The sequence below is a fragment of the Puma concolor genome, chromosome D2 (genome assembly GCF_028749965.1).
Source record: "Puma concolor isolate L17-30 chromosome D2, mPumCon1.1.hap2, whole genome shotgun sequence".
In the NCBI taxonomy this organism is placed as follows: Eukaryota; Metazoa; Chordata; class Mammalia; order Carnivora; family Felidae; genus Puma; species Puma concolor.
The window spans coordinates 12,637,778-12,652,115 of record NC_141677.1 but is presented as its reverse complement, the minus strand read 5'-3'; the positions used below and the strand labels follow the sequence as shown (position 1 = coordinate 12,652,115).

Here is a 14,338-nt window from a genome sequence, read left to right as displayed (position 1 = left end):
TCTCTCTCTCCCTCCCTCTCTGCCCCTCCCCGACTTGTTCTCTGTCTCTCACAATAAACAAGTAAACTTTGAAAAAAATGGACCTGCAGTTTACTTCCAATCCCTGAAATTACTGCCTTGGTTCTCATGTTCTAAAAACCCAAAAGGAATTACTCATTGGTATTTGTGGGTCATTATCGGAGTCATTATGTGGTCATTATCAGGATAAACAGTCATTGTCAGAGGAAGAAAAAGAAGGGTACATGAGGATGACAGTGTGGGTCACAAGCAGAGTGTCCTCTAGATTAAGCCAGTTGAGGGGCACCTGGGTGGCTCAGTCGGTTAAGCTCCCGACTTTGGCTCAGGTCATGATCTCACAGTTCGTGAGTTTGAGCCCCACGTCGGGCTCTGTGCTGACAGCTCAGAGCTTGGAGCCTGCTTCTGATTCTGTGTTTCCCTGTCTTTCTCTGCCCCTCCCCTACTCGTGCTCTCTCTCTCTTAAAAAAAATAAATAAATAAATAGATTAAGCCAGGAGTTTCTGCCATCACCATGGAGGAATTTCAGTGTGCACTGTCCCATCTCCAAGAAGGTTGGGAAACCCCAGGAAACATAGAAATAACTCCCAGGACTATAATTCATCAGGCCCCTTGGTTCCAGAAACTAGGCAGAGCTGCCACACTGGTCCAAGCCAGTGACACCGGATAGCCCCAGGCTTGGTCCTAGCAAAGCTCAAACGAGGCTAGAGTATGGAAAAGTAGGAAGAGACGGTCCTTTGTCATCCTCAGTTTTGGAGAAAACCTTCATGAATCTCAGCATCGTCAGTAGCAATGTGACTTGCTCCTCAGGTCTCAGGTGGAGGCGGGCCTCTGGGGCAGCCCCAGGAAAACTGAGGGATGGAGAGGGTCTGAGGGTCTTCCTCTGTGAGTGTGTATGTTTGTGTGTGACTGAGGGTAAGTGTGTGTGTGGGTATAACTTTCTGATCCCAAATCATCCCTCACATCTGCACTTCCACTTAGAGGCCCTATTAAAGGCCACCTGAGCACTCCTCTGTCCCTCCCCTGCCAACCAAAGGGACGTCTCTCCTCTGTGTCTCCTAGCACACTTTGTCCTGGGATAGCGACCATTTCCTGCTATGCGTTGTGGTCATTTAACTTCTCTGCCTGACCTGACTGAAAGACCCCTGAAGACCGTACGAGATCCAGTCTGGCTTAGGGCTCCCAGCACATAGTAGGTATTTGACGAGTATGTCATGACATTTGAATCAATCCCATGCTCAGCTGCCAGTGTTCTTCAGTACAGACTTGGAGAGTTTTCTCTCCCTACATCCATCCCTTCAACTCCAGAGAGCACCTGCTCAGGCAGCCTAGCATGGGGATGGGAACAGCAGCTGGCCCAGGCTTCGTCCTTACCACTCCACACAACGGAAGCCCCACCTGGCCCGGGGGCTTACAGGGCACCGGGTGACTGAAGGCCCAGCCTGGGAGCCAGAGGTGCTGGTCTGTGGGGTCTGGACAACATATCAGCCCTCCTGGAGCCTTAGTTTCTCTTTGGTGGCTAGAGGATCAGCCCCTTTCTACCTTCCTCACAGGGTATTGGGAGGTGACAGCAATGGCAGCTTTTATTTTATTTTTTTTATTTTTTTTTTTTAATTTTTTTTTTCAACATTTATTTATTTTTGGGACAGAGAGAGACAGAGCATGAACGGGGGAGGGGCAGAGAGAGAGGGAGACACAGAATCGGAAGCAGGCTCCAGGCTCTGAGCCATCAGCCCAGAGCCCGACGCGGGGCTCGAACTCACGGACCGCGAGATCGTGACCTGGCTGAAGTCGGACGCTCAACCGACTGCGCCACCCAGGCGCCCCAATGGCAGCTTTTAAAAAGCATTAAGCGAGGGGCATCTGGGTGGGTCAGTCGGTTAAGCGTCTAACTTCGGCTCAGGTCATGATCTCATGGTTCATGGGTTTGAGCTCCAGGCTGGGTTCTGTGCTGACAGCTGGGAGCCTGGAGCCTGCTTCGGATTCTGTGTCTCCTTCTCTCTCTGCCCCTCTCCTGTGTGCACTCTCTCTCTCTCTCTCAAAAATAAATAAATGTTATAAAAAATGTAAAAATAAAAAGCATCAAGTGATGCACTAATACCAAGTAATATTACGATGAAAATAATTTTGGTCTGGTCTTTTTGGGGAGAGAAAAATGTAGTTATCAGTGTCCTACAAATAAGCCATTGAAAATGAATTGAATGAAGTAAAACTCAAAAGAGGAAGAAGAGAAAAGAATCCCGAGCCTTTCTGAAGCTGCTCCTTGGTGTGGAAATGAAGCCAAGGGACTTAGCATTAACAGATCAGGCTCCCCAGGTGTGACTTGCCCAGACCAATGGTGAAGGTCTGTCCCTGACCCAGGAGGCCCGGACTATCGTGGGGAGAAACTTTCCAGCAAAGCTGCTGCTGGGCGTGTGGCTTGTTGGTACACGCAGCTAGAATATCTTTTCTTGTTGTCATTTTTTTTTTTTTTTTTTTGCTGTGGTTATCTCATGTTAGAAGTTGCTGGAAGTACATTTCTCTCTCTCCTGAGAGAGAAGGTTATGCTGGCTTTGCATGTAGAATCACTTCTCAGTTTCTCCAGACCAGTGGCCTTTCCTTTTCCCATTTTTCTTTCTCTAGTCTTTGGCTATTCTACTAGATGTTAGTATTTGAAGGGAGGGTAGATTGGAGGGGAACATAAGTTGAGTTAAAATTCCATCTGGCGGGGCCCCTGGGTGGCTCAGTAGGTTAAGCCTCCGACTTCAGCTCAGGTCATGATCTCATGGTCTGTGAGTTCGAGCCCCGTGTCGGGCTCTGGGCTGATGGCTCAGAGCCTGGAGCCTGCTTCCGATTCTGTGTCTCCCTCTCTCTCTGCCCCTCCCCCGTTCATGCGCTGTCTCTCTCTGTCTCAAAAATAAATAAACGTTAAAAAAAAAAATTCCATCTGGCAGTGGATTTGATAAATGTTTTAGTAGGGGAGAAGTTAGTATTTAACTACTGTTTTATTAAATTTGTTACCCATATCTTTCCTTTTTTTAAAAAAAAATTTTAATGTTTAATTTTTTTCTATTTTTTTTAATGAAATTTATTGTCAAATTGGTTTCCATACAACACCCAGTGCTCATCCCAACAGGTGCCCTCCTCAGTGCCCATCACCCACCCCTCCCCTCCCTCTCACCCCCCATCAACCCTCCGTTCTCAATTTTTAAGAGTCTCTTATTTTTAATGTTTAATTTTGAGAGAGAGACAGACCATGAGCAGGGGAGGGGGAGAGAGGGAGACACAGAATCTGAAGCAGCTCCAGGCTCTGAGTTGTCAGCACAGAGCCCGATGCAGGGCTGGAACCCACAAACCTCGAGATCATGACCTGAGCTGAAGTCTGATGCTTAACTGACTGAGCCGCCCAGGTGCCCCTCCCATATTTTTTCTTATAGATTTTCAAAATTGGCCATGTATCAGAGAACAGAATACAAAATATCTATCATATCAACTTTAGTAAATTCATACATGGCATGTAAAAACAGGAGCTTCCAGAAGGTGGTGCCAAAGTCTGCCTTTTCTCCACCCCCTTCCTCACTCTAGAGTTTCAGTCTGCACATTTCACTCTCAAGAAAATGAAGTCTCTGTATCAGCACAGCCCAGCTCTAGTAAGAGATCCACAGCAGAAGATGTTGAGGGGGGAAAAATAGCCTCAAGAGGTGTAGCCGTGGTTGACACAGCTAAGAACTTCCAGGTTTCCCGATTGTTGATGGATTTTGTGCCAATTTAGGTTTGAAGAAATGTACCAGCAGGTGAAGGTCAGCCTCCCTCCCCATCGGCCACCTCTGCCTCCCACCGACCTCAGGGAGGTCAGATGTTTTGCTTAACAGTGAGGTACTGGGACCCCAGGGCAGAAGAAGGCTCTAAATTTGAGAGTAAGAGACTATAAATGTAAGACAGGAGATCCTGAGCCCCAGTGGCTGCCACTGCTGTCTTCAGGCACATGACTCTGCCCCAGGCCACGGCAAGGACACAAATGGAGATGAAAGAAAGGGAAACCATCCAAGTCACAGGATTGTCCCTATGCATTCCCTCAAGTCTGGGGAAAAGGGCTGTGCAGGTGAGGAAACCAGAGAGAGTGAGAAATTGCAAAGCCAGGCTAACTAAACATTGACACCAAGCCTAAGCATCTGTTAATTGCTATCTAGGTACGTGGCATTATGAAAACGGAAAAGAGATGCAGTCCCTGGCCTCCAGGAATTAATAATTAGGGGGAAGGAAAGATTATTCCATCCAGGAGTATGTTAAAGCTAGCTGGCACCTGTGTGCTAAGTGTGGACATCTGTGTTCAGTAATACTGCGTCAGTAGCTTCATATCAGCGGTGGTGGGAGTATTTACACCAGGGAAATCAGTAAACACCGCAAATCATGGCTCCCCCTCACCCAGAGCTGAATGTTAACCATTTACCAGCACACAGATTATTTGTCCCACAGCACAAACTGCTTAAATAAAGGGGGAGCGGGACATGCCAAGGCTGGGAAGCAATGGAGAGTGTTGTGGGTTTGCATTCAAGGTCAAGCTCTCCCACTTGTTGACCGTCTGACCCTAGCCTCAGTTTCTATCTGTCTTTGGGACTAAAATCCTATGCTCATTACCAAGGTGACAGGGGTAACCTTGTAAAATTTGTGAAATGATGCAGGTCTCATCCCAGTTTTATGAGAAATACAGAAGATAATGAATATTTATTTTTTCAATTATTCAATAATGTTTATTGATTTTTCCTATATGCCAGACATTGTGCTACCTGGGCAGTCATAAAACATAAAAATACTTTGGGGGCGCCTGGGTGGCGCAGTCGGTTAAGCGTCCGACTTCAGCCAGGTCACGATCTCGCGGTCCGTGAGTTCGAGCCCCGCGTCAGGCTCTGGGCTGATGGCTCAGAGCCTGGAGCCTGTTTCCGATTCTGTGTCTCCCTCTCTCTCTGTCCCTCCCCCATTCATGCTCTGTCTCTCTCTGTCCCAAAAATAAATAAACGTTGAAAAAAAAAAAATTAAAAAAAAAAAATACTTTGTAGATTATAAGGCTTTTGTACAAAATCCTTTATAAACTAGAAGGTGTCATACATGATTTTTTTTCCTCCGCTTTCTTCGTGTCTCCCAGTCTGGATACACTCAAGTTTGCCGTATGACACATCCTGCAACTCATTGTATTCTGATGCCCTCATTTAAACTACAACACATGGCAGCCATCAAGAACAATGGTATGGAAACAAAACTGAGCCAAGAAAATATCCTTGAAATATTTCATTGACTGGAAATACGTAATAACAAAATTTGTACCAAATTATCTCTACATGTATATATGAACCCAAGAGAATATACATTAAAATATTCACAGTAGCTTTCTCTAGGTGGTGAGATTGATGATTTTGATTTTTCTTCCTTGCTTAGATGTGATTTTACTTTTTCTACAAAAATTACCCATGTAATTTTTGAGTTAAAGATGAAGAAAAACATAAAAAATTTTCATTTAGCTATTTGTTCTATAAAATATTAAATTTAGATTTGAAAGGAGTCTTAGAGATCTTTACAGATGAGGAAACTGAGGTCCAGGGAGATGAGAACTGAACTAGTTGGACTTCCTTCTCTAAATTGGACATTTTCTCTCCCCTCTTTCCAAATGTGTTTGCAGAGCTCTTGATTATTAGTCTGAATCTATGCACTTTGTAATTAGATTCTCATCTTTAATTATCTTCCTGACTTTTTGATGTCTCTCCTTACCCTAGTATGGTAGTTTTTCTTTGACTTTCTTTCTTTCTTTCTTTCTTTCTTTCTTTCTTTCTTTCTTTCTTTCTTTCTTTCTTTCTTTCTCTCTTTCTCTCTTTCTCTCTTTCCTTCTTCTTTCTTTCTTTCTTTCTTTCTTTTTTCTTTTTTTTTTTTTTTAATAATGTTCAAGTGGCTGCTTGGTTTCTTTGACTTTTGTCTTTGAAAGACTCCTGAGGTAAATAAGCATTTTATCCTAATCAGTAGCCTCTTTAATTATATCTTCTCACATTTGTCCTTTGGTCTCTACCAACTAACTTTCTCAGAAATTTCCAAGGATGAATCATAATTCCTCAAAGCCATCATTCCTGGAATCAGAATATTTTTTTCTTTAGCTAATGTAGGCTCAAGTAAGAGTTCTTGTATTATTAATACAAAGGTTTTTGCCTTCTGGGCCTCAGTTTCCATCTGCTAAGTGGATATTTTCTCTACTCACTTGATGACTATTTCTTACTGAAAACATCTTGGAAAATCTGAAGCCCCTCCAGCCTCAACTGACAGACACTTGACTCCTTAGATTGCATCTGAGTGAATGGATCTGGGCCAGGGGTTGTGATGGAAGCTAAAGAATCAGAGCTGCCTCTCAAGATGGGGAAGCTTGGACTGTACATGGGGGAAGCCCAAAGGGCCACAGCCAGGGTCAGAGCAAGTGAATTTGAATTCGACTTTTTTTTTTATTAACTAAAGCCTCTTCTCTGACTGATGTCCCACACCCACTTACCCTGCTCAGGCCATCTATGACTACACTTTGCTCCCTTTTCTGTGGCCATTCATGAGACTTAAAACACACACACACACACACACACACACACACACACACAGAGTAAATGAATTGATGTAAGCTTTCAGGTTTTCTCTGAGAGTCAAGGGTAACAGTGTCAAGTACAAATATATTTCTGTATATTCTATATATATGTTATATAGAGAATATGTAGGTGTTTATATTATAGATATTATATATATTTAATATATATAATGTGTAATGAATCTATATAATTAACATATATTAAATTAACATTTCTATTTCTATACTATGTATGCAAACCACAAAGGTAAACCTGCATATGTAATTTCAAGTTTTTTTTTAGCAGCCTTGTTAAAAAAAAAAGGAAAATGAGATGTGACAGTAATTTTAGTAATACACTTTATTTAACCCAGTATATCCTAAATATTATCATTGTCACATGAAATGAATAGTAAAAAAATATATAATCAAGATAGTTTACATTCTCTTGTTCCTACCAAGTCTTTGAAATCTAGTGTTCATTCCACATTGAGAGTGCCTCTCAATTCGGACATTTTAAGTGTTCATTAGGCACATGTGGTTAGTGGCTACACATTGGAGAACACAGTTTGGAGGTGTATCTATATGAATTGCCAAGGTTTATCAGATGGAGAAGAATATAAAATGGGACTTCCAAGTGGATTTAATCTTATTAAAGGTGTCCCCTCTGTGGAATTGGATACAGGGAATGAAGTTTTACTACATACCTGGCATTATGAATATATGCAGCTATTTTTGTGTATAAATCAAAACTCCCAACAACCGTATAAGACGAGTAGAGAATGCTTATTTTACAAGTGAGGAAAATGAAACTCAGTCTAGATGGCTACCTAAAGGTGCCCCAGCGAGCAACTGGAGGAGGCAGGATACAAACCCAGGTCTTTGTAGTGCCAGAGCGCAGAGGTTTTCCCTGCCCCACACCCTCAGTGTTCCAAGCACACAGATGTCCTGGATATCTGGTGGGAGACAAGCAAGTAACCAAGTGTGATAAGGTTGCTCAAGGCCAGTGTGAAAACACTAAGAAAGGGCATCCAGCTCAGACTGGGCCAGGAACAGCTTCTTGAAACCTACTGAGTCTGCTGAGGGTGACGGAGCTGAGGGAAAGGCCACCTCAGAGAGCTGCTGCAGGAAGGTGTCAAGGGTGGCTCTTTGGGGACCGCGGATGTCTCCAGGTGGCTAGAACAGGGCCTCCATGTGCTGTGGCAGATACATGGGCTGAAAGCAAAGAAGTCAGTGAAGGGTACAGAACCAAGGGATTTTACCCCCCAACGGCTATGGGGTTTTAAGCATGTGATTGATAAGAAGGGATTTGACTTACATGGCCCCACACCCTGGACACAGAGTGGAGGGTGAACGAGGGACCCTGCCTGGGTATGATCTCACTTGTACGTTTCTTTTGTAAATTTAAATTTCAAGTCTAAACAAAGGGGGTGACCCCCAGAGGTTAGGACCTGCCCGGTCAACAGAATGAAGCAAGAACTCTGGGAGGTGCTTGATGTTCATGCCAGGGTTTGGGGCCGGGCAAATCTAAACTCAAGTTCTGGCTTTGCTATTCTCTAGCTGCGCCACCTCCGCCAAGACTCAATTTCTACATCTGTAAAGCGGGAACCACACAGGGACTAACCCGGTAGAGCTGTTGTGAGGATTAAGTGAAACAGTAGTGGCCAAATGCTTAGCAGAGTAGCTGGTACCTGGCCAAGGCTGAATCAAGCGTGCCCGGTGGTGTCACTGTTACCAAAGCAGTGACACAGCCAAGCATCTAGGACCATGGGTGGATGGCAGCACACGGACTTCCCAAGTCACTTCCTGTGTCACATGCACCTTGGCATGTAGCCAGGTACAGGATACCTGTCCCATGACTGAGGTTAGTTAAATGATACAAACAGTATGTAAAGTACAGCTGTGGCCAGTGTTTCAGGGGAGAACTGTGCTCTAGTTAGAAGTGAAGCAACGTGCTCAGTGTAGTTTGCCAGGGCTGTGGTAACAAAGTACCACAAACTGGGTGGCTTGATACAACAGAAAGGTATTTTCTCCCAGCTCTGGAGGCTGGAAGTCTGAAATCAAGGCGTCCGCAGCCATGCTCCCTCTGAAGGCTCTAGGGGACAATCCTTCCCTGCCTCTTCCAGCTTCTGGTGGTGGCTGGCAATCTAGCATTCTTCGCTTGTAGCGCCGGCTGCAAAGGGTGCACCCGCATCCCATTACCAGGTGTGGGTGCAGAGGCTCGCACAGGTGGAGGAACATGGCGGCTCCTGTTCTTCCTCTCCTGTGTCCTGTTTACACTTAGTTCTGCCTTCTCTCCCTCTTTTTTTTTTTTTTAATTTTTTTTGAAAGACATAGAGAGAACGTGACCAGGGGAGGGGCAGAGGGAGAGGGAGACACAGGATCTGAAGCAGGTTCCAGGCTCCGAGCTGTCAGCACAGAGCCCGACGTGGGGCTCGAACTCACAAATCGCGAGATCATGACCGGAGCCGAAGTCGGACACTCAACCGACTGAGCCACCCAGGCGCCCCTCTCACTCTTTTTAATATCACCCAACATGGAGTCGAATATATTTTAAAATATTTTTGTACTTGCTGAAAAAAAACCATCATGCCCTCTTCTCTAGCTATCTGGTGCATGAAAAAAGTGAGTTAGCTTTCAGAATATACATTGCTAATCCTTCCCTGCAATTTGTCAGGAGATATCGAGAAACTTGGAGGCAGGAATTTCAGTCTGGGGACCTGCTCTGAGGATAAAGATATGTTCATTAAGATGTTTTCCATGTCAATATAAAACTTTTTTAGGAAGTGTACTTTATCTTTCTTTTAAATAAAATAGCTTTATTGGGCTATAATTGACATGAAGTAAACTGTACATATTTAAAGCATACGGTTTGATAAATCCTGGCACATGAATAAACTCATCATTATGATAACATTTTGTAACTTATTTTTGTCCACTATTTTATAATGTAGAATGTGCATTTTGTCAAGTTATGAAATATTATTTTAGAAAATTATTTTAATGATTACATAGTATCCTATGGGATATAACTTATAATATTGAAAAATGATAGATGATTGAAATATTCGACAAGAGAGAATTGTTATTGGCGAGTGAATATACACACACATGCATGCACACACATACAGAGGAAGAGACTGAAAAAAATTTTAACTGCTAACAGTGACTATCTAGGTGGTAGGATTCCAGGTGGCTTTTTCTCTGTCTCTGTTTTTCTATGTTTTATGCACAGAACCATCATAATTAATTTTAAAAAACAAAAATAATTCATTTTTTTCTGAAAATTAAAAATTAAATGTCTAAAAGTAGAATTTTACACACAACAGTGGGATATATTGTCATTTAAAATGTTTAGGTGGCTCAGTTAAGCAGCTGACTTCGGCTCAGGTCATGATCTCATGGCTCAGTGAGTTCAAGCCCCTCGTCGGGCTCTATGATGACAGCTCAGAGCTGGAGCCTGCTTTGGATTCTGTGTCTCCCTCTCTCTCTGCCCTTCCCCCATTCACACTCTGTCTCTGTCTCCCTCAAAATATGAACGTTAAAAATAATAATAATAATAAATTTTTAAAAGAATATTTCATGATATGAGAAAACATGTTATATTTAGTAAAATAAACAGCTTACAAAATAATATAGCTTAATTAAAATTTTTCAATGTTTATTTTTGAGAGAGAGAGAGAGAGAGAAGCAGAGCGCGAGAACTGCGAGATCATGACCTGAGCCCAAGTTGGATGCTTAACTGACTGAACCACCAGCGGCCCCAATAGTTTAAAGAGCATTGAAAAGACAAACTATCATTAATATGCCAAATGATCTCTAGACAGTGGGATTATGGGAGATCTGAATTTCCTGTATTTCCCAGATTTTCAACAATGGATATAAATATATCAACTGTAAGAGAAGTTATTAAAAGTCATGTTATAAAATTCAGTATTTTCAGGTTGTGAAGCAATGGTTAATTTTTATCTTATTTGGTGGCTTTTTATATTTTCAGATACTCAGTGAAAATAAAAATGAGCTTAAACTGTATCAGTTACTGCAATACAAAATAGTAAGATCAGGGGAACACTAATAATAACGTACCTCATGATCGTTTGACACGCATTGTGTTATCCAGTGTTTTCGTGTATAGCTTCTCACTTGACCTCAAAGGAAGTCTGAACAGGTGAAAACAACCGTGTGGCTCTGAAAAGATGCTGCCTCCCCATGCCGGTTGCCCAGCCAGCATGTCCTACGGGACATGTCCAAATCTGCAGCCGAAGGCCGGTGCATGCTGCTTCTAAGCCTTCTACATAAGTAAACAAAATTGTACGGAATGCTTCAGTTTTCTGTAAGCTGGGTTTTTTTTTAACCTGTTAAAGATCAAAATAGAACATAAAATTTACCATTTTCACCATTTTTTAAAGTGTACATTTCAGTGGCATTAAGTGCATTCACACTATTATGCAGCTGTCTCCTCCATCCACCCCCAGGACATTTTCGTCCACAGCCAAGGGATCGTAAAGGGTTCTGAATGGATAGTCACATAACACATTTTATTCCTGTCCTAATGGTCAGGTAAAGAAACCGAGATTTTCTAGCTGTTCTCTCCTTGCCTTTCCCATTTTCTTTTCAACACTTGCAGTCTGGCTTCTGCCCACAGCTGCCCTGGAACTGGTCCCATCACAGGGCTGTCAGCATGTCCTGGTGGCAGAATGTCCTGGGCTGCTTACTTCTGGTCTGCAGGATTGGAAAATCTGTTTTCTAATCCCTCCTGGAAATTTTCTCCTTCTGAAATTTCTTTAACACCCTCTCTCCTAGGTTTCCTCTTACCTCTTGGATCTTTCTTCTGACTTCTCCTCATCCTGTCTCAGGAACTCACCTCCACTCCCAGAACAACCTGTCTGGTTTCCCTGCCTCTAGGCCTGCCCTGCCAACCAGTGTGATATTTCTTAGAGGGAAATCAGATCCTGTCTCAAGTCTACAAATGTGACGTGAGTTGACAGGATAAAACCTAAGCTCCTTAGTTAGATATAGAATGCTCCTTCTAACCTGGCTGTCCATGAGTAGCACCCCTTTAAAGTCTGCAGCATAGAACCATTTGTAGTTCCAGTGTTGGAGAACTAGGCTGCTTATACATCATCAGCATACATGGAGTCCCTCTACTCTAGAATGTAGGTTATGATTGCTTGTGTGGCTGTCTCCCACCACAGGGCAATCTCCTGGAGGGCAGGGATCTTGCTTGCCCTCTTATATCTCAGTGTTTAGTATGACACCTTATAGTTGGACAAAAAGTTAATAAATGTAAGCAGCTCCAGAAAATAGATTGATGTCTTGATGGAGATCTCAAAATCATTTAAGGGTACAGCTAGGACTGAAAGCCAGGTCTTCAAAAGTCCCGCCCTTCCACTATAAATATTCTTAGTACTGAGCGACCTGGTCCAGGGACAAGATGCCGAGAGGAAATGGATGCAGTTCCTGCACGGTCCTAGGAAAATAAGGAAACAGAGTAAGTGCTGCAACCCCAGACTAGGGTAGAAAGACTTATTACCAGAAATCATTTTACAGACAGCCCCAATTGAAGAGTTTTATTATAGCTGGTATTATAAAGCCACACCACAACAGTGAAGAAGACCAGCATCTGGTGGGAGCCCCTCTCCCACCTCCTGCTGTATGTTCTGGAACAAGAGCCAGCAGTGTGCTTCAGCAGAGGATGTCACTCTGTCCTCCCCCAGACTAGGGGGTCTGCTTGTCCCCGATCACAGCCTACAAGAGCTTGTGGCTGCATATGAGCTCACACAAGACAGAAAGGCAGAGTGCTATAGCTGAAAGAGAGCTACATTGGGGTCCTCTAGTCTTCTTTTCTAGATCGGCCACTAACTGGCTGCATGACCTCATAATGCCCAGGAGCCTTCTTCATATGTACACCAAAGGGATATTTAGAGATCTTTCAACTCTGACATTCAGAAAGAGGAAAATATTGGCAGTTAAAGATTGTTCAGTACTTTTAAGGCTAAACTGATTCACATTTTCCAAACTATCAAAGGAATGGCTGAATCCTAGTCACAGACTTATCTCCACTCGCCCATGACTATGACCCAAGTCTTGATTACTGTTGCTTATGTAAATGCCCAATTTATTTGAGGTGCTTCTTGGGAAGAAAGGACTTTCACTGCACTCTTGGTTTTAACTATTTTCACGTGTTATGAGTTGGGATAAATGACATAATTGATTCATCTGTGTGATATAGAACCTGCTCAGAGTTCTTTGAAAGATGGCTGTACTGAATGAGAGATCTGGCCAGCGCCACTGCTGAGAGGGAAAGGAGAGAGAAAAACAGAGAGAGACAGAGAGATTACCTCTTACAAACCCAGATGGCTTCCTTAGTGGTTGTGAGCAGTTTCCACAAAACCCACCTATCATTTAGTCAAGACTGTTAATTAGGGGGCACAGATTTGGACTGCTGTCTGTACCCCCCAAGCTGGTTATTAACCAGGAGGCTGAGCTCGTGGTTGCAGCAAACACTGGAAATTCACCAAGTGCTGCCCTGGGGGAGATGGTCCACCTCCATGTCCTAGACGGCCATGGGGTTCAGGCATTTCATTGTCCAAAGTCCTACATGTATCTTACTTTACTTAATATTCACAACCACAAAAGGGGTAGAAAATACAAGATTTAATCGCCAGATTAGGAAACTGAGGGTCAGAGAGAAAAAAGAACTCACCCAACATTACACAACTGGGGGTTCAAAACCATTCCTGACCCTAAGACCATACTCTGCCTCTCTGATAGCCTGATCCACCTGCTTCCTTTCCCTGCCTGTTAGGTTTTCTGCATTTCACCATCTACCAAACGAATACAGCCACTTACATCCCTCCTTCTGTCTCCCCAATCTCATGATTCTCTCTGACTCTGATTGTTTCATGGGTTACTTACCACCTGGTAAGTTTCCTGAGGCCAAGGAGCATGGCTCCTACTTCGTTTTTCATCCCAAATCACTAGATAGCAAGCTGGGCACATTTGATGGTCAATGGGACAACACAGAACCCACAAATGACATGTTCAAAGACCACAGATTTTTGACTCATGGAATGACCCTTCCCTTTGTGTCCTCAACTTTTTTCTCTCCCACAGTCTTGTTTGTGTTTCACAGACCCTCCTGCAGCTCTTCGGATGTCAACCAAAATGTCATTCCACCGGAGTCTTCCCTGACCACTGAATTTCAAGTTTTACCCTGGTTATTCCCTTTCATGGTCTCCCTCTGTCTCTCTCTCTCTGTCTTTAATTTCTCTATAAATGTGTTGTTCTTTGTTTATGTTATAGAACCCAGAGTTCTAAGCCACATCTTTGAATTATTCTGTCCCATGTACATATGAGATGTGAGATATACATGTTAATAAACTTGGGTTTGGGGAGTTTTATTCGTTTTTGCCTTGTTAATCTTGCTTTTATTATACAATGTCACCTGAAATCTATGATGAGTAGAAGAAAATTCTTCCCCTACTGTGTGTCCCGATTGTTTTTTTTTTCCTTTGTGTATTTACTTGATAAGCTCCTGGTTGTCCCGAATGGCCTCTGCTGTAACAACAGCCTCCCTTTCTAGTGTTGATAGGTTTCAACTGTAGAGTGCTGGGGTCCACTGCAGTATTGCTAATAAGTACAAAAAAAACCTTTGAATTTTCTGCTTGGAAAAAAAAATCTCCCAAGAAATGTGTTTAGGCCTATTAAGTGTCACTGTCTGTTGACATGCTAAAAGTCTCTTCCTTAAAACCA

At 43.1% G+C, this 14,338-nt stretch overlaps 1 long non-coding RNA gene across 1 annotated transcript; it reads left to right on the top strand.

Moving 5' to 3' along the window:
- Positions 1-5,135: 5,135 nt before the first annotated feature.
- On the top strand, positions 5,136-13,922 carry LOC147575776 (uncharacterized). The gene is made up of 3 exons (XR_015241963.1): positions 5,136-5,237; positions 11,387-11,559; positions 13,700-13,922. It is a non-coding gene; the product is annotated as an uncharacterized LOC147575776 (long non-coding RNA).
- The last annotated feature ends 416 nt before the right edge of the window (positions 13,923-14,338 follow it).